The sequence below is a fragment of the Mustela erminea genome, chromosome 11 (genome assembly GCF_009829155.1).
Source record: "Mustela erminea isolate mMusErm1 chromosome 11, mMusErm1.Pri, whole genome shotgun sequence".
Taxonomy (NCBI): Eukaryota; Metazoa; Chordata; class Mammalia; order Carnivora; family Mustelidae; genus Mustela; species Mustela erminea.
Window position 1 is genome coordinate 60,762,329 of NC_045624.1, and position 20,791 is coordinate 60,783,119.

Sequence of the window (20,791 nt, forward strand, 5' to 3'; positions counted from 1 at the left end):
TATTTCCTCCCAGGAGAAAACTACGTAAAATGCATTTTGATTGAGAGAAAAAAACCTGACCTGAGAACCAGGATTAAAATATAACTGCAGTCATATACTTAAATGTTTGGACTTTTAAAAATAAGTATTGTCAACCTGGAATACACGTATCCCCAGGGATATTCAATATGGCACTGAAGCACATAGAGATTCAAAGTGCAAATATTGGATGTGTCATTAGAGCATCAGAAAATTAAATTTATAGGTAAGCTAATCATTAATTGATTTGAAATACCATTTCAAATTAAAATTAGCACAGATATGATGCCTGCAGTGGATTAGTGAATTACCACCATTAAAGGTCAGATTCTTATCCCTCTGACTGGGCCCTTGGCAAATAAATCCACACACTGGTTTCATTTATGCATAATGTGTAAATGATAAAACCAGAGTTTTCTCTATGATGGAGACAGTCCTGGGCCAATTCATAATAAAATAGTTCTTTGGGTTCTATGCAATGTTTCTGTTTTTCATTTCTCTCTTTAAAAATGTGGTGAGCAATCTCAAACTATAAGCATTTCCATGAAAGGAGAAACTGGACATGACCAGGCCTCTAAGAATGTAGTGTGACCTCCACTGATACAATTAGGAAGATCTATCTTGACATCTCTGCCTTTCCCTTTAGAGTGACCAGACATTGGTATTTAGATGACTATGATGAAACAAGAGAATTCTTGTCACTACAGTTCTGAAGCCTTACCCTAACTCTTCTTTCTCAGTGGGCTCTAAGCAGGGAGACCATTCATACTGTGGCAGACTGGAGAGTTAAAACCATATTATTAACAACTGTGTTGGTACAACAAGAATGTCCTAAGAAAACTAGGCCCAATTTTCACCACTGCTCACAGGGAAGTTTGAGAAGATGGGATGACAATCTGAGTTAATTGGACATATCGATTCTAAGAGCATTTTTTGAGATGATCTTTCTCACAGTGTCATTCCCCAAAGTATGTCACAGAAAATGCCAAAATCACATCAGGTTTAACATAGAGCACACAATCTCAAACACATTCAGAGTGTGTCTGTGACACATTAGTTTAATTCCCCAAGACTTTAGGATTGCTCTCTTGACCATAAGAATTTCTCCATGAAAAATTTAGAACAAGTTTAAAAACTATAGGCGACAAGGGGTGACACTTCTATACTGCTCTGCAGTCCCCAGATTAGAAAGGTCACTAATGTTTTTGCATAATTGTAAAGGGAAGGGACAACTAGTCATTTGAATTAACTTCCCTGTTATTTGGTTAAAACACAATAAATAAATTAAATAGTAGAGGTACCCTTCAGGTACCATAAGACAACAAGAACATTTTTACAAAAATCAGTTTTTATATATTGGTGTTAAACATATGACAATGACAAGTTACAAAAACAAAGGCTAGATTTTTTTTCCTTAAAACAGAATTAACACATAAAAGTCACAATTTTCTTTCTCCTATACACACACACACTATATATATATTATTTTCATAATTTTTAATATTTCATATTTAAGATATGAAATATTTATATTTCATTTTTATATAGTTACAAACTTACAGGGAAATTTTCAGCTATCCATGTATGTGTGTGTATGTCTTTGTGTATGCTTATAGATACATATTAAAATATCTGAAGCTAATATGTGCATTTGGCTCAGCACAGCTACATTAACATGATAATGTATTTTTGTACAACAATATCATATGTAGTACGTTGACAATTTATTTTTCCATATTTGTTGTTTTATACATACATTTATTTCAAAATTCTCATTTCTTTCTCACCATTGTATGCTGTCCTTGGCTATAATCTTTAAATTTAAGAATTTTTTAACTAAAGTGTTCTTTCTTCATGTGACTCTAAAGGCATCATACTCTATCCCCAGGGGTACAGGTCTGTGAATCACCAGGTTTACACACTTCACAGCACTCACCAAAGCACATACCCTCCCCAATGTCCATAATCCCACCCCCTTCTCCCATTGTGTATAAGAGATATTCTTTGCAAATGATTATAAATAATTTTTAAATTAAACTTTGAAAATGAGTATCAGTAACTAGTACCAATACTTGAAGAATATACCATGAAGGTCTCAAGATAATTTCAACAGAGAGCTTTTATAAAATAGGTACCCTGTGACTTATCTGTTCTAATTTTAGTCATCTGTGACTTTCAGTTAAAAATTTTGACCTCATTGGATTTGAATGAGGGGATGGTTAAGAGATATAGGTCTTATTTTTATGGCTAACTTAATAGTCACCTTGCAGCAGTCAGTGGCTCTGAAGAAATGGAATTTGGTACACATGCAAGTTGGCTATTGGAAGAAGATTAAGGATTTGGAGTACTGGGGAGTAAAGCAGAGGTCCTGGGTGCCTGTGTGGCTTGGTAGTTAAGTATCTGCCTCATGCTCAGGTTATGATCCCAGGGTCCTGGAATTGAACCCTGTGTGGCTAGGGTCCCTGTTCAGCAGGTAATCTGCTTCTCCCTCTCTCTCTGTCCCTCTACCCCACTTGTGCTCTCTCTCCCACTCCACTCTCTCTTTCTCTCTCAAATAAATAAATAAAACCTTTAATGAAAAAATAAAAGCAGAGGTCCTTTCTACATGCTATTTCCTTGGCTTGATCTTTCTTCTCCCCTTCCTTCCCAGACTAACTCTGGTTTATGATTCAGATTTGGTTTGAATAGAGCCTCATCTGGGAAGCAAGCTCTCATGATATGAAGGTATTCAGTTAGCTTTATTTCTGTAGTATTACATATACACCTTTATCACAGCATGGCTGATATTTATCATTCCATAGTATTAACTATAAAATGACATGTTTACCAGGCTTCTCAATTAACAATTTCAGCTTCATTTTCACAATGCATGACTCTCAATTCTATTGCTGAAGTGATGTGCTCTACTTCTAACCCCCTTCCATCAATCTAAATATTCACCGAGCTCCTATTATGAAAGGCACTATGCTGGTCTCCTGTATGTGCCAAATCCCAAGCACATGTTAAATATTTGCTCCTGGTTTAAGAGTAAAATGTAACTACTCAGAAAAATAAAAATAAAATTACAATACCACTTAACCTAGTAGTAAGTGCCAGCTCCGTGGTTGTGACATTGCTTCTGATGGACTCTGGGAATTTTCCAGCAATCAGAACAAGAATAGGCTCCAAACAAGCTGCAGGTATTTGGGCTTTGGTTTGGTTTGGTTTTGTAACTGTAAACAGTCTTGCTTTTTCTCTCTCTCCTTCCCTCTTTCTTTCTCTTCCCCTCTCTCCTTCTCTCTCTAGAAAAATAGTTTTCATTTTTCCCTTGCAGCAGAACTATGCCTTCCAGAGAGACTTAAACAGGAGAGAATTAAATGTAGGATAAATATAGGTTTTGAAGTGAAACTATACTCCAAAATGCCATGATGTGAAATTTCTGCCAAAAGCAAGTGCGCGCGCGCACACACACACACACACACACACGCAAACAACAGCAACAAACCCTCTAGATATCCCAGTAAAGTGGCTAAAAAGTTGAAATATATTTTGTAAATTTAACAAAGGCATTTAAATAATACATGTAGATTAAGATTTGTGAGGTGACTCCATAGCTTTTATTACTTGTCAAACTTTCTACATTGATTCTGATTGTAGGGAATGTTATACGTGGCTGCAATTTTTTTTAAAATTGGAAAATATAATTCCTCAAGTCCCCAAACCATTTAATAATAATGTGATATGGTTGGGTGGTGCAATCAGTTAAGTGTCTGACTCATGGTTTCAGCCCAGGTGATGATTTCAAGGTCATGAGATCAAGCCCTGCATCCTGAGGGTAAAGCCTGCTTAGTATTCCTCTTTCTCCCTCTCCCTCTGCCCTTTCCACTTACATTTTCTCTAAAAAGAAAAAAAGAAAGAAAGAAAACCCTAAAGTATCAGGAATTCACAGGACTTGATAGGATCTGAGAGCTCCTAGGACAAATGATGAGGGTTGATACCAATCTGAAAATGAGTCACCCAAACCTCTCCTTCCCTTTGTTATTTGGGTGAAAGTGTCTGACATATATTAAAATGGAGTATCTTGGAAGGTGCTTGAGAAAGTATTTCAGTATAGGTATTTATGCCACCTTTGTGAAAACGTCCATCTCTGAGGAGGTCTTAGTCTGGAATAATTTCAGAATTCTATGGCCCAGTAAATAAACTGACCTGAGATTTCTGTTGAACAAAGGTCTCAACTTTCATCTATGTCACCCCTAAAGCTATGGGCCACACAGTGAAGGAGACATGGACAGTCATAACAAATATTTTGCATCCAATATATACCTTGTTCTTTTACTTAACATGATGAGATCTATACAGACAGGTTACATGAACAGACACACACCAAACAAGTTTCTTGTTCAGCTCTCTCTGGAGACGGGAAAGGTAAAATTAATACAAGTCTTTCTGTCCCAGTGCATCCTAATTACTGCCTTATTATGCCACCCGAGTGTTTACTTTTTGGGAAAATTTCTCTCTTGGTTTTATCAGGAGACAGAGATCTAACCTTCCAGACAGAGCAATGTCCTATGGAAGAAGTTTGACCCCCAGTCTTTTCTGCTACCTCACCATTCTCGGTTGTGGAAATACCAAAGGGCTCATCCAAGTCTTGAAGTTATAATTTTTAAGACATGGCAGATTTGCAGGTTGCTCTCACCTCAGTATTCTACCAGAATCAAATGCCTTAAACACTAGGCCAAAGCTGGTTATTTTGGAGTTCTACAGGAAACCAGATTATTGGGGTTCAGTCAAATTTATTGTTACCTATAGATGATGATATTGTTCTTAAGGGATAATTACTGTGTTAGAATATGAAGCCATACCATAAGGATTGTGAGACTAATTCTTAACAATGAATCAGAATACAATAGAAAGTACTGGGAAGTGGTCAGGTGAACCCACACTCCAGGATGTGTTCCTGGTTATTTATCTGAGGCAGACAGGGGAAGGTTGTTTGCCCTTGTAGGAAAAGTAGCCTGGGAGAGATGTTATGCCTGGTGGCTGTTCTCCTCACTGGTGAGCACAAGATTGTATGGAGTTGATCACAGTTGGTAGTACAACTCTAGGGCAGGGATCAAGACAGTGCTAACCAGGATTTACAGCATTATTCTCAAATCTCTTCCAATGGCAAGAGGCTCTGGAGGTTTGGAGAGTCTAAGGAAAGAAGAAGAGAAGCCCTGTGTGGCTTATTTAACCACAGGTCCTAGAGTCTGATATCACCAGCTATTTTCATTAACAGATACTTGAGTAGGGTTATTCAATAGAGTACATCTGTGGACCCAGTGGCCCCATGAGCAGTGTAGACCCATGAGCAGTACACATGGATTAGTTAACAATTTTCTCTCTGTCATAGTCAGTACTGAATGGAGGCACTGGTAGCCTGAATATTTACCCAAAGAGCCCCAAATCTGTGAAAAATCCACTAAAGAATTCACAGTATCCCAGGTGATAATCCTGCTGGAGGGATCTAAGGTCAATACAGTGAGTGCACCAACCCCACCTCAAGTAGTTTTTGACCTACAGAGGAAGAGGCTACCCTCTTTTTTTTTCCTTTTCAGAAACAGCCATAACATCTGGCCTAGAACTTGAACTATCACCTTGGCAAAGATCCTAGAGCTGTTCCATCCCTTGATAGACTCTCTACTATGCCCATCCCAGCCCATCCCACCCCAGGGTTTGAATTTAGAGTGGAACGTTCAGACTTCCAACGAGTATTGGGTTAGAGGAAAGGAAAAAGAAGCACAAATTGGAAGAGGCTGTGTCTCAGCCCCGCAACTGTCCCATGCACAGCTATTAAGAAATGGCTGTGAGCAAACGGAACTTTAATGATACTATTGTGTTTGGGCTTTCATAGCATTAGGCAAGAAGTTCAGTCAGCTTTTTGACTGCTTTCAAAGTTTTTTCTCTTTTCTTTCAACAGTTTGAATATGATATGTTTAGGTGGGGGTTTTTTATGTGTGTCCTACTTAAAATTTATTATGCTTCTTGAATGTTCAGATCGTGTTTTTGATACAATTTGGCAAACGTTCACTCATTATAAATCTTCAAAAATTTTTTATGCCCTTTTCTTCCTTTCTTTTCTTTCTGGAACTCTCATTTTTAATATATTATAATGCTAATGGGGCCTCACAGGCCTCTGTCGGTCTAGTCATTTAATTATTCTTTTTCTTTTCTTTTTTTTTCCCCTTCAGATTATATAACCTCTATTGGAATATCTTCAAAACTGCTGACACCTTCTGCTATTTTAAATATATTTAAACCCCATTAGTGAATTTTATTTCACTTATACTTTTCAACTCCAGATTTTCCATTTAACTCCATTTTATAATTTTTATTTCTTTAGTGATATTTCCTAACTGATGATTTATTCCTGTCATGTTTTAATTTGACTCTTTAAAAATTACTTCCTTTAGTGCTTGAACTATTTATAAAAATGATGGTAGAAGTCCTTATCTGCCAAGTCCAACATCTGGGCCCACTCAGAGATAGTTTCTATGCTTGCTTTTTTCCCCTTAGTATGAGTAACAGGTTTTGTAATATTTTATTGAAAATTGGACATTTTATATAACATATTACAGCAACTATGAATTCTGAAACTCACAGGATTTTCTGTTGTTGTTTTTTGTTTGTTTTGTTGTAAATTGAACTAATTCTATAGAGTCAGTATCTCTTGTGGAGTCTAGCATCTAAAGTCATGATAAGCAGAATTTAGTCTCTGATATATTTTGTTATTTTCACTTTTAATTTGAGGCTGACTCAAAAGAATTTTCCCCTTCTGTTTTTACAGCTTGGTGATATAATTGAGCAGGCATTATATTCAAATACCTGAAGCTATTCAGGCATCCACTCTCTCCTCATGGGTCTGTATGTGAGTTGAGGAACACAGTCATAATTCAAGCAATTTACAAATCGTCTCCAACTTTCACTTTCTCTTGGGCCCTCCCATTTCACATAAAGAGGACCTCATAGTTAGCTAGGGATCTATGAATAGCTAGAGCCTTCTCCTTTCTGCACTGGGTATACCATAGAGCCTTTTATACCACTAGAGATATTCTGGAAGTTATCAAGTTCCAGTTTGTTTGTCTCATTTCCCTGATAATCTTGCTGAATTTCTAGTTCATCTACAGTTTAATGTTTGCTCTATTCATATTTTTAGTGTCAACTAGCTGTGGGACTGCACTTCTCTGTTCGCTGCTGAGATGACTATTTCTGGCAAAACCTGGGGCTATAGTGTTTCTCCATGTTAAGCTCAAATTCTTTTCAGCTCCCTCTAGCACGGATGCTCTGATTTTCATGGTTTTCCCTGCTCCGGTAAGAAGCACCTTGGTGCACCTGACAGCTAGCTGGAATGAATGGGGAGGGGAATGGGAAAAGCCCCATGCTAACGTGCCACAGAATCCTACTGTTATTACAAGTTTAGTGACGTTCTTATTTAAGTGTTTCTCAATTTGTTCTATACTTTAGATAAAAATCCACAGTCTTGACATAGTTTGTGATGCATTACTTTATTGTTACCTTTTGGAGAGAGGATTTGCTGAGTTCCTTTTTCCACCATTTAGGAAATCTGTCTTTTGTTTATTTTTATAAGACCCTGGTAGGTGATCACCTAGACGCTCAGCTTGCTGCATCAACTGTCAAGATTCAAATGATTTCAGAAAACATTAATGATGCTGAAATTGCATTTCCTGCAGGGAATTCATGGGAAAAAGAACATTAGCAGATATAGGTCCCTGCTAAGGACTCATTGCATTGTGGGCCATGGATGCGATGGCTAAATGTCAAATTCCTGGAAAAGAAATGCAGATATTTTGCAGAACATTTTGCTATTTGTTTTTGTAGCTGTTTGTTTGTTCAGGATAGTTCTTTTAGAGTATGTAATGGAAAAACAATTACTGGATGAATAGTAATAAATATTTTTTGGCTTCTTGATAAATAATATTACATTGACTTGAAAGAAGAGTTTATACTTCTCATTAACAAATTACGGTAGTGTTTTTCTCCAATGGACACATATCTGTTGTGACTGATACAAAGGGGAAGGGATATGACATATAGGATAGACATAAATGTGTCCCATTTCCATTTGATTTGTACTAACATTGAAGGCTTTTCTGTATATTTTTTCACTAGTTGTATTTTTTCCTTTCAATATTGTTCTGTTCATGTCTTTTGTAATTTTAATAGTATTTCTTATTAATTTGGATTCGTACAAATACATCCTCAACACATCGGTGCTTTATAAACTTTTCTACTGAGAATATTTAAGAGTTATTAATCTGACCTATTATACATTAATCATTTTATTATTAAAATATATTCTAGCATGTAGAAAAAAATAAGAAAATTTAAGTACCAAGTTTAAGTATTTTTACTTAAAATTAAGTATTTTTAAAAGATTTTATTTATTTATTTGACAAAGAGAGAGAGAGAGAAAGCAAAACCAGGGGGAGCAGAAAGGGTGAGGGAGACGCAAGCTCCTGAATGAGCCTGACATGGGGTTTGATCCCAGGACCTGGGATCATGACTGGAGTTGAAGGCGGTCAGGTAACTGACGGAGCCACCCAGGTGCCCCCGAATTATTTTTACTTAAATTTTACTTAAATTAAAAGTGAATTAGTACACAGTAATCAGGTTTCTCTGTTTGTGACTATGACAGAACAAGGAGAAGTGGGCAGATGAAGTATATGTTTCTTTATACGGTCATTAGATTTCGGAAAAAAATGAATTTATGAAAATGATTATGATATGTCTTTCAAATATCTCAACTTTTTTCTGCTCCAACCACTAAACTAGCATTTTTACTCTAGTAATAACTGTGGTATAGAATAATGCATGTTTAGAAATACTATTTTAAAAATAAATCAATACAATTTTTAATTGTAGCTAAATTTTTAATTGTACAAAAATATTTTATGTTACTATTTTAATATTAACTGATTTCATTTTCTTGGCTTCCAATAAGGCTTGTACACATATGCCACTAACTTGTGACTCAGATTTTTTGTTGTTGTTGTTTTCTGCTATTATTTATCTCTTTTTCGGTAAATAGATATAATTTGCTTCCATAGTAGATATACTATACATAATTTATATGCCTACTTTTCCTCCCAGTATGTTTAGCCATATAATTTATTAAGTTTTGCAATAATTTCTATAAATGTAATCATTTTTCTTGAAGACTAACATGGACATCTGCTTCCCTCTAGAATCAGGAGGCCAAGTAAGTCTTTGGCTGGGCATTCATCACCCCTACTGACTTTAGAGGGAATATCTAAAACTCATCCAAGAACAGAATTGAGCTCGTAAAAAATAAAACAAGGAAAGCTTAGATTTTTTTATATTTGTGGGTAGGTTTATTTTTATTATTTTTAGCCATTAAAAAGTATAAACATTGAAAAGGAACAGACTGAAAACCATGCAAATGATTATTGTTTTAATTTATGATTAGTTCCTTTCTGTTTTAGTGACATTTCTGCTCAATGGTCTTCCTATCCTGAAATCACATAGAACATCTATTTTATTACAATATCTAATCTGTTTTAAATCGAGTGGAAAGATGATACAATAATTCATTTTGATGTTTTGCTTCCTTGATTTTCTGCTGTTTTGGAAACACAAGTCATTTTCTTAGGTTTATTGGCCTCATTTTAAAATTTTTACTTTTTTTCAAAATTATGTAAAAACATCCCTCATATTTATAGAAACAGTTGAATAAGTCCATTAGTATAGTTATTTGTGTTTTAGATATTTTCTTACTTTCTCTCTCTTTCCTTTTTCTCACTCCCTCCCTCTTTCCTTGCTCTGAGTTTTTGAGTTACTTCTTCATAACCTAATACTTAACTTGCTATCACTCTCCATAGGCATTATAATTTTTTGAATAATACATTTCTTAGCTAAAACAGCTTTACAAGTAGGAAAAGTAAATAAAAGACAATGTGTGTTTTTGTGTCTGTGTCATTCACTTGCTCATATGTAGAATGGCGGTTCCCATGTCACAAACTAGATGCATTCTGGTCATCTGCTTCTAAGGCAGTTTTGTGAACCTCTAAACCTCATTTTTTTTTCTCTCATTTTCTACATTCCCAGGGCAAGTTATAAAACCAGTATGTTTGGGGAACAAAATTGAGTGTAGCTATGCACAACTTTATCCCTTTATTACATACCACATTTCTCTATTGCTATATTCTCATTAGGGAAGAAAGGTCAGTTGCTTCTTGATAGGGTGAAGCTCTCAATTCAGACGTTCTTGCCTCCATGAATGGTATCTCACTGAAATTTTTGATGGGTTTTCCTTGGATAGCTCTGTATTTCTTTATATAGCTTTGTATTTCTTTGCCTTGTAAATTTTTTGCAGGGCCTGTATCACAAGGGGAAACATTTTAATTCTGAAGAAGCTTAAACTCCCTGAAAAGATCCTGCCTAGGGTGGGTATGGGGATGCAGATTGTGTCTAATGAGAAAATACAGTTGGGAGAAGGAGGCTAGAGAAACTGGGATCCTTGACTGGAAGAGACCACTTGTCCCTTTGACTTACGTGCTGGGTAGTTGGCAAGACCTCAAATGGAGAGACAGACCAAGGTGGGCAACCCCTCGGTTAAGAGTCCACAAAGCAGGCAGGTCACACTGCTGCCAAAATACTAGATTGTGACAATATATATTTTAGCCCCAAATGGAGACAACCGACCACCAGAAGGCCTGCCTGATTTTTAAGCACTGCAGAATATCCCAAAACTTTATTTAGGATAATTCTACAAAAAAAGCCTCAGGGAGAATTAGATGAGGATGCTTCAAGTCCAATTTCAATAGTTTACAGAAAAAATCCTTGTCATGGAAAGAGCAGAATTCTGACATTACTCCCTGAGCACATTACTAAACTGTTTTATTTCTGATATAGCTGAGTGTGTAGACCAATATTTATCCTTGCTACATATGCATGACTTAATTATAAGTGAAATGCTCATAAATGAGAGTCTGCCAAGGGGCTATATGAGTAAGTACATTTACCATTGGCTACAGGACCTATTAAAATCCTTACATAGGAGGATAATATTTAAGGCACTGGTCAACAGAAGACTATCAACTGAAGTCTGAGACTTTTACCTAGGCTTTAAAGCAGAGGTTGGCAGAGAATGGTTTTTAATCTCCTTAAAGTAAAAAGAAAAAAATTTTTAAAAAGAACCATGGTGAAGAGAGAAAAGGGAGAAATGGGGGGGAAGAAGAAGAGGAAAAGGGATAGAGACCAAATCACCAAATGTGGTACATGAAAGTTAAAATGTTTACCATGTGCCTCTTTACAGAAGTTTATAAGTTTATAAGCTGTTGCTTCAAAATAGGAAGCACTTCCTCTCTCTCTCTCTTTTTCATAACGATTTAATATTTTTGTAGGAATATAAATGTGCTTTTATAGGAAGAATTGCTAATTTAAAAAAAACAAAAATACCTGTGGCAACCTCTCACAAGCATGAGAAACTGTAGAGCAAAATGGAGCAGGGTAGGCAGAAGAGGTAGCCAACAATGACATCAAGAGCTAATTTAAATTTTGTTAGCAAACATTGAACCCCCAGATTTCACACACCTCCTGATGCTCATCAGGGCTCAACAAGGTGTTTTTCGGTTTTTTTTTTTTTTTAAGATTTTGTTTATTTATTTGAGACAGAAAGACACCAAGAGATCACTTGCGGGGGGCGGGGGGGCAAAGAGAGAAGGAGAGGCAAACTCCCTGCTGAGCAAGGACCCGGATACTGAGCTCCATCCCAGAACCCTGGGATCATGACCTAAGCTGAAGGCTCACTTTTGTTTCCCTTACCTCCAGAGTACGGACAAAAGGTCCTTAAACTACAAGGGTAGTCCCTGGTGGCTTTCAGAATTCTCTCTGTATTTTGCAAGTTGTAGCAGTACTGGTGGGTTTCGGGGGGTGGGGGGGTTGGAAATGACATCACCCACTCTGTCATCCCTGGAGAAGGTAGCTCACACCTGCCACTGCTCAGGAAGCCTTCACAGAAAAAAACAAAAATCTCCCCGCATGTGTCCTAGGTTTTCATCAGATCCTTGCCCTCTTCCTGTCTCTGCCTGGGCCTTTCTGGACTTTCCTGAATTTTATCTCTGATGCACAGCTGGGATTCAAAACTCTGAATCTTTAAAGGACATGGCATAGTGCAGACCTGCTCTCTTCCTCCTTTGGAGAGCCTCAAAATGCTGTGCCTGCTGCTATTTAATCCCTTAAAAGCAGTTGCATGGCCGAAGTTGTGCTTCAACTTTATGGTGAAGCGCAGCGAAAACAGTGACCAGGTTATCTCTCCTCCGCATGTGCCTCTGTCCCCTAACAATGAATGGCTGTTCAATGGTGCCCATAGTGTCTTTTGTCCTTGGAAAAGCAATATCACCTCTTACAAATGGACACAAGGAAGAACCATTCTTTCCCAGTGCAACCCAGGAGATCACCACACCATTCCGTTCCAGGACCTCTGCCCTCTTTTCCCCAGGAGCATTGCCATGTACACCTGGCTCAACTCCAGTGGGTGTGGACCTCCAAAACTTCAGAATTTGAGTTCCTCTGCTTACAGAAACTTGTGATAGTCATTTCCTCTCAATTCCCCAGTCAATAGTTTTGGGGAAGTATTTTTCTTGCACAAAACTGATGAGTTATTTTCTCCCCTCCTCTCTCTTCCTCTCTCCTTTCTCCATGGAAAGGGCTCCCTTTGCCCTGCTGTACCATAGCTTTTTTCTCCTCCCAGTTCACATCTCTATACCTCATACCTGCCAAGTTCTCTCCCTTTAATTGTCCAAACTCTTCTCTTAATCCTCAGATTGATTTCCTTTGTATTCAAAATGATCTGATGTCTACCTAGCTGTGTTCAAAGGATATGGCAAGCCTAGGGTCTCCCTACTACTACTCAGCCCTCTTAACTCCCTCTATATGTATTTTTGAAAAACAGAAAATGAAATACATGATGAATGAATGAATGAATGAATGAATGAAATACATGATGAATGAATACAAATGAATGAGAATGACTTATCAAGGGCCACTTGGAACATCAAGAACTTAGAAAAATTAATATTTGATTCATATTTATTCCCAGAAAAAAGCCATCTTTTAATTAGGATTTAGCAGGTATTTTGGCTTTACTAATATATACACTTTAGTCAATAATTCAGTAGGATTGTCATTTTTTTCTGTAAACCTCTCAATTAAAAACAAAATCAAGTATAGCTAATGACAGTAAACTTGTATCTGTTCCCTCTAGGTTGAAACTATAAATCCAATTTACTTGGTAAAAAAGGATAAATAGGTTTAAGATATCAGTGCCATATCAGAGTTTCTAAAAGATTTAAAGACTTGATGAACATCAAATCACATTCAATTGGTTTTTTTCCTTAATTTGAGGGTGAAGATCATACATTTTATATTTTTGTAATTCCCTTAATATTGTGCTTAAACCAACATAAGAGGAGCTGCTGACTTTACCACAATATTTCCTCAGGATTTATATCTTTTATCTGTATAATCTTCACTATTATTCTATTAGAATTATTCCATTTGATTCTTACAAAACCCTTGTAAGGTAGTAAGGACATACGTCTATTATTTTCACTTTGCAGACAATTTAAGGCTACACAATATTGAAACCTTATATACTTAACACACATATATATAATGTATACATTTATATATAACATACATTATATTAAACTGTAATTAAATTTACTAGTGAAGATGCTTTTCAATGTACCTTACTTCTACAAGAAGATTGACACTGCTTACTGTACATCTTTAATCCTATAAAGGAGAACAAGAATAGGCATTGAGACAGAAGACATTCTAATAATTTACACCAGTTGTGCCCACCATGTTACAATACTGTGAGAATAAATAAGATTACTCATTCTTGATTAAATAAATTTCCTCACAACTTCAACAAAACAAGGTATAATATCATCAATTAAATGAAAAAAGGATATGAGAGATTAGAAGGAAGGTGAATTTTCTTAATTCAGAATAACCTCAAAAGGCTTCAAAAAAATAAAGTTTGTATTTCAAATATTTTGAAATTGAGAAATGAACACAACAAAGAGGAAATTTTGGAATTAAATTCATATTGGCCAAGCCAAAAGACAAAAATTCAAGCAAAACAAAGGCACATCTCAGTAAAACAAGTGTCAATATTTTAACATTAAAAACATACAAATCCTCAACTGACTTATTAAAAGGACAAGAATGAAATAGAAAACTGGGTTTTCATGTTCTCTATTATCGAAAATGAACACGAACTACTAAAATACTTAGGAGAGGGTACTTGGGTGGCTCAGTTGGTTAAGCATCTGCCTTCAGCTCAGGTCATGTTCTCAGGTTCCTGAGGTCAAGCCCAGTGTTGGGTTCCCTGCTCAGTGGGGAGTCTGCTTCTTCTCCCTCTCTACCCCTTTCCCTGACTGCTCTCTGTCTCTCTCAAATAAATAAAATATTTTAAAAATAAAAAAATAAATTAAAATAAAATACTTAGGGGAAGCCATATGTGTCACAAAATCTACCAGAACAGTATGGCTAATAGAAGAAGGCTTTTCAAATAATTGCTTTTTTCCTGTCCCTCATAGTGAAGAAAAAAGAATCAGAAAGTCCTTGGGAACCTTGTACAATAACAAATACATTTTCTTTCCTTAAGTTTGCTGACTGTATTACATTGTTTTACCATTTCACCTCTAATATGGTATCCTTTAGCCACATGTAGCTATTGAGTACTTAAAATATGGTTAGTATGTTTAAGAAATGAAACTGTTAATATTTTAAATTTTTAATTATTTAAAAATTAATAAGCCACCTGTGGCTAGTTGTTAACATGTGAGCAGCACAATAAATTTTCTATTCTTCAAGTAGTTGACTAAAAAGTGGCAAGAATCTTTAAAACATTATTCCATTAGTAAACAGTTCTTCTAAATGCCAATTCAAGTTTGAGTCCCACCTTTCCCAAATTAGAAATAGTATAACTAATATTGTGTAATTTTTTACTTACTTTCTTCTTTTGGAGGAGAGTAAAAATACAAGGGGCAGACAGTAGTAAATCAGCCAAGGACAATGGGAAGACTGTTGTGATGGAGCAACATTTGGAGAAGATCCTCCTGTTCCCTCCTCCTCTCCTCCCCTGGCACCTGTATCTGCCCTCTTTCTTTCTCCAGTGCATGTCATGCACATTGGTGAGGAAGTAAGCCACCAATATTTTGCTGCCATTTTCACCTCCTATAGGGCCTTGGACAGTTCACCGAAACTTTCTGCCTTTAGTTTCCTTAATTTCAAAATAAAGCGATACCATTAGATCACTAAAGTTATAGTGAAGTCTATTATATGTGAATATCTGCGGACATTCAAAAGCACAATAAAACAATTGTGGAAAACCATTGTTATTGTAAACAAACATATAAATGGAAAAGATTTGCAGACCAAAAATTTTCTTTAAAAACATTCTGTCAATAGGCATGAAGTTTACTACCTAAAGCTAGAGAAAATGAGGTGAGGGTTAGGAACAGAAAAGAAGGGACAGAGAGAAAGAGGAAGAGAGAGGAAGGTAAAGAAAGATAAAGAAGGAGGGAGAGAAGGAGACCAAATATATTTGTCTTTCATACCAAGATTCCAGTGATACACAAGTCTTCTCATGTAATGTAAATAATGTGCTATTTACTGCTTTAAACCCTAGGATCACTGTGCTCCTTTTTGGGATATTTTCCAAAAATGTATCAACTCAATGATTACCTTTATCATTTCAAGTTAGGTCAGTTTTAGTGATGATATTTTAAAGCAAGTCTGGTTTCAACAGTTTTCACAATAATGAACAGCATTCTACGTTCCTTGATAAAGAAAGTGCAAAACACAATACCACTAAATCAGGCAAATTAAGTGAATTTTAATTTTGTCAGATATGGTTAATTTTTTAGACTGTAGCAATTATTTCTGAGGGCTGTTCTAGCTAGGACTGTGAAACTTAAAATTCACTTATACTGAATAAATTATCTTGAGCAGTCAGTAGAAAGCAATCAACAAGGTGTAGATGGAAACTCTCTATTTTTACTGAGTGTTGGGAAGGGCCAAGGGACGTGACATTTGTCCAGCCTGCTAAATGAGGACTCTAATAAGGGAAAACAAACAAACAGAGAAATTACACACACTATTGAGTTATCATCTTGCTGAGAATACAAAATAAAGGAAAATTAGGGAGTACCTAATGTATCCTTAAAGTTAACATTTTCTGCAATGACACATGATAACAAATGAAGACAAGTCCTTAAGAATCATCCTTTAAGGCAAATTTTTTTTTGGTCTTCTTTCTAAAATGATTTCAATTTTATTTTTCTGTTAGGGACTCACCAAATTACACTTCTATGAGTAATTAGCACACAGTGGGCCAAGAAAAAATATTCAAAAAAATGTAAAAGAGTATATATTTTTAAAAAGGCAGATAGAGATTTAACTCTGTATTTAATTAAAGTGAAAATATTAAAATTAGATTATGAAGCTGATCTGACACCAAAGGCAACTGCCCTTTTCCTGAGCATTTAAGAATCACACTGTAGGTACTTTTTTTTATTTTTTAAGATTTATTTATTTATTAATTTGAGAGAGAGAGGAAAAACATGGGGTTAAGGGACAGAGGGAAAGGGAGAGTGTTAAGCAGTCTCCATGCTGAGCTCAGAGCCCAACACTGGGTTCAATCTCAGGACCCTGAGACCAGGACCCTGAGAGATGACAAGCTGAGCCAAAGCTAGGAGCTGACAGTTTTAACTGACTGTGCCACCCAGGTGCCCCACAAGGTAGGGACTTCTTAGCCTGCTATACTGAACAACAGCTGACAGAACCTTGAAAACATTCATATTTCCACATAGCCATTCCATCGTGATAAAAAGTCCACAAAATCTTTTACCCCAAAAATACAATCAGAAGAGTTGATTCATTAGTGTTAGAAATGGCTTATAATTTTTAAGTCCACTTTGTAGAACTTTTCTATATAATGTGTAGAATCATTACTGCCATTAAAGTGAGAAGAAATCATCAATATTTGTTTTTACTCTGGGTGATAACATATTGTCAGTTCACCCAAGAAGATGTAAGTTTCCTTAAAATGCCAATGCCAGGCCTAACCCTTAAGTCATTTTATGATGATGAAAATCATGGTATCAACTAGAATAGGACCTGAAACTTTGTTCTTCAAAAGCATCTTGGGTAAACCTCATTGGCTACGATACTGCCACTGCGGGGAGGTGAACCATGAGAGACTATGGACTCTGAAAAACAATCTGAGGGTTTTGAAGGGACGGGGGGTGGGAGGTTGGGGTACCAGGTGGTGGGTATTATAGAGGGCACGGATTGCATGGAGCACGGGGTGTGGTGCAAAAATAATGAATACTGTTATGCTGGAAATAAAAATAAATTAAAAAAAAAAAAGCATCTTGGGGCTCTTGGTGACTTTATTTTCACATATATTTTAATTCATTCAAGTTAAAAAAAAAGTTTGAAAATACTATTGCATTTTTGAATTTATAAATATAGCATATTATGTTAACTATGTGGATCTTAATTTACTCAGTTTCATATGCTTATCTACATAGGTTTATGTATAATTTATTATTTTCTATGTGTATTAAATACTCAAATATTACTTCAAATATTATTTTTAATGCAATTTTCTGTGGCTAAGAGATTGACCTTTTTATACTAAATTTGTAACCAGCAATTAAAATAAACACCCTTGATACAAATACTTTCCCTGTTAATATTTTTGGATTTTAAAAATGTAAATACAATACATAATATGCAAAGATGCAAATTACATTTATTTTTTGCAACTATTTTTACCATTTATTTCTGTTTTCCTGCATTATTGCACTGGGTAGCATACCTAATACAATTCTGCCTGTAAGTGATGATAGCACACATTTTTGCCTTTTGCTTAGTCTCAAAAGAAAGATTTTAATTATATACCATCAGTTATATTAATAATATGGCCTTTTAAAAAATCCTCTTTTTTAAAGATTTTATTTATTTATTTGACAGATAGAGATCACAAATAGGCAGAGAAGCAGGCAGAGGGAGCGGGGAAGCAGGCTCCCCGCCAAGCAGAGACCCCGATGTGGGGCTTGATCCCAGAACCCTGAGATCATGACCTGAGCCGAGGGCAGAGGCTTTAACCCACTGAGCCACCCAGGCACCCCCAAAATCCTCTTTTAAATCAAAATTTCCACATAGTCCTACTTTAATAAAAGGCTTTGCATGTAGAAAATTGGTTTTAATAAAATGTGTTTTGTACCTACTAAAATGTTATATATTATTTTCTTCTTTAATTAGTGTAGATAATTATATTTATTAATTTTGATGTTAAACCAATTATGCCTTTCTAGAATATATATCTCATTAAGTCATGAAGTAGTGTTAGTCTCATTTCACATAAAAAAATATTGAAAATAAAGGATGTGAAATGACTTATCAGTAAGTGGCTAAAGAATGGCACAAAAAACACATTTGTTTTTTAATTCTATAGCTCATTTTATTATTAGCTATTACAGTGCAATAATCAAGATCTTTAAATCAGAATTGCATGAAAATACCAGATCTATATTTCATAACTATAATTCGAGTACATTGTTTAATCATTATCAGCCTAAATTTTCTCTTTAAAATGAAACTTTGCGCTGATATTTAAGACGACTACTTGAAAAGAACAAAATATGACAATGCATAAGAACAACAGAGTTTTAAAATGTCTTTGTTATTATAAATTTTGATTATTTTCACTTTAAATTTATTTGGTTTTTAATAACCTGGGAATTATTTACTAAAAAACAAATGAAATTTACTTCTTACAAGTGTAAATACTTTTCCTATGATTTTAGAATTATGCCATTCTCCTGTTCTCCTGTATTATGCACAGATTTTTCTTGTGTTATGTTCTTGTTCTCCCGATATAGAAAATATATACTGTTTTTTTTTTTTTTTTTATTTCCAGCATAACAGTATTCATTATTTTTGCACCACACCCCGTGCTCCATGCAATCCGTGCCCTCTATAATACCCACCACCTGGTACCCCAACCTCCCACCCCCCGTCCCTTCAAAACCCTCAGATTGTTTTTCAGAGTCCATAGTCTCTCATGGTTCACCTCCCCTTCCAATTTCCCCCAACTCCCTAAGGCACCTTGTCCGAAAGGCATTTCACACCTTTTACAAGGAGCCTATAATATTTACATTATGAATTATATGTCACTTAGAAAACCAGATATTCTTGGGTGAGATGGAAAGACAGAAATACCATAGTCAAAAGAGTTAAACAAAATGAAATGGAGGCTGAGGAGTAAGTCAGATTCACTGATTGGATCACTGAATATTTCCACAGTGGCAATACCACCCAAACTAATGTATACATACAATGTAAGTCTTATCAAAATTCAAGATGCCCATTTCATAGAAACTAACAAGCTGATTACAAAATTCATATAAAAATTTAGGGCACCTGGGATAACCAAACAATATTGAACAAGACAAGCAAAATCAGATAAACTATACTTCCCTGGTTCAAAACCGACTATACAGTATAGTAATCAGGGCAGTGGTACAAGAATAAGAATAGACATATAGGTCAGAGGAATGGAGTTGGAAGTCGAGAAATAAATACATTAATGGTTAAATGATTTTTGACAGTGATGTCAAGATAATTCAATGGAGAAAAAACAGTCTTTTGGACAGACAATACTGAGACAACTGAATAATCTCATACATTAGAATGAAGTCAGATGCCACCTCCCACCATAAACAAAAACTAACTCAAAATAAACCAGGGATGTAACTTTAGAGTTAAAACTACAAAACTCTTAGAAGAAAATATTGGAGTAATTCATTATCAGCTTAGATACACTATGGTTTCTTAGAAAGGACAACAAAAGCACAGTGACAAAAGAATAAATTGATCTTTATCAAAAGTAAACAAAAAATAGTGCTTCAAAGGATTTCAACAATAAAGTGAAAAAAATTCTATAGAATGGAAGAATGCATTTGTCAGTCATATATCTCATATCTGATGAGATATATACATATATAGCATATTATATGTACATATATACATATATATATGTACATATATACACATACATATATAAGATATATGTATGTGTGTATATGTATATGTATGTATATATATGAGATATATACATATATGTGATATATCTGATGAGATCTATACAGAATATATAAAGAACCCTTATAGCTTAATGATAAAAATATAAACAACCCAATTTAAAAATAGGCAAAGAAAAAAATGGGCAAAGGATTTAAATCTCTAAAATGGATATACAAATAGCCAGTAAGCACAGGTAATGCTAAGCACAATATTCATTAAGAAATTGCAAATCTAAAAATATGTGGCAGATCTCATATTAAGTATTTTCATCCTTCCCCCCAACCCCATAGCAAATGGTGGTAATTGTTGCACAGCTCTGTGAATATAAAAAAGCCAACTGCAGTATTTAAAAGCATAGATTTTATGGTATGTAAGTTATATATCTATAAAACATTTTTCTTAAAGCAAATGCAGTGAGGGTAGGAAAATGTGGGCTTTTCAATTACACAGATTTATTTCACATCCCAGATTCCACCTCTTGTAAACAACTATAACAAACTAACAATTACTAAATTACAGATTTCTAGGTATCTACTCCTAGAGTCTGATTCAGTAGGGTTTAGGTAAGGACCACAATTTGGTATTTAAACACATGCCTTAGGTA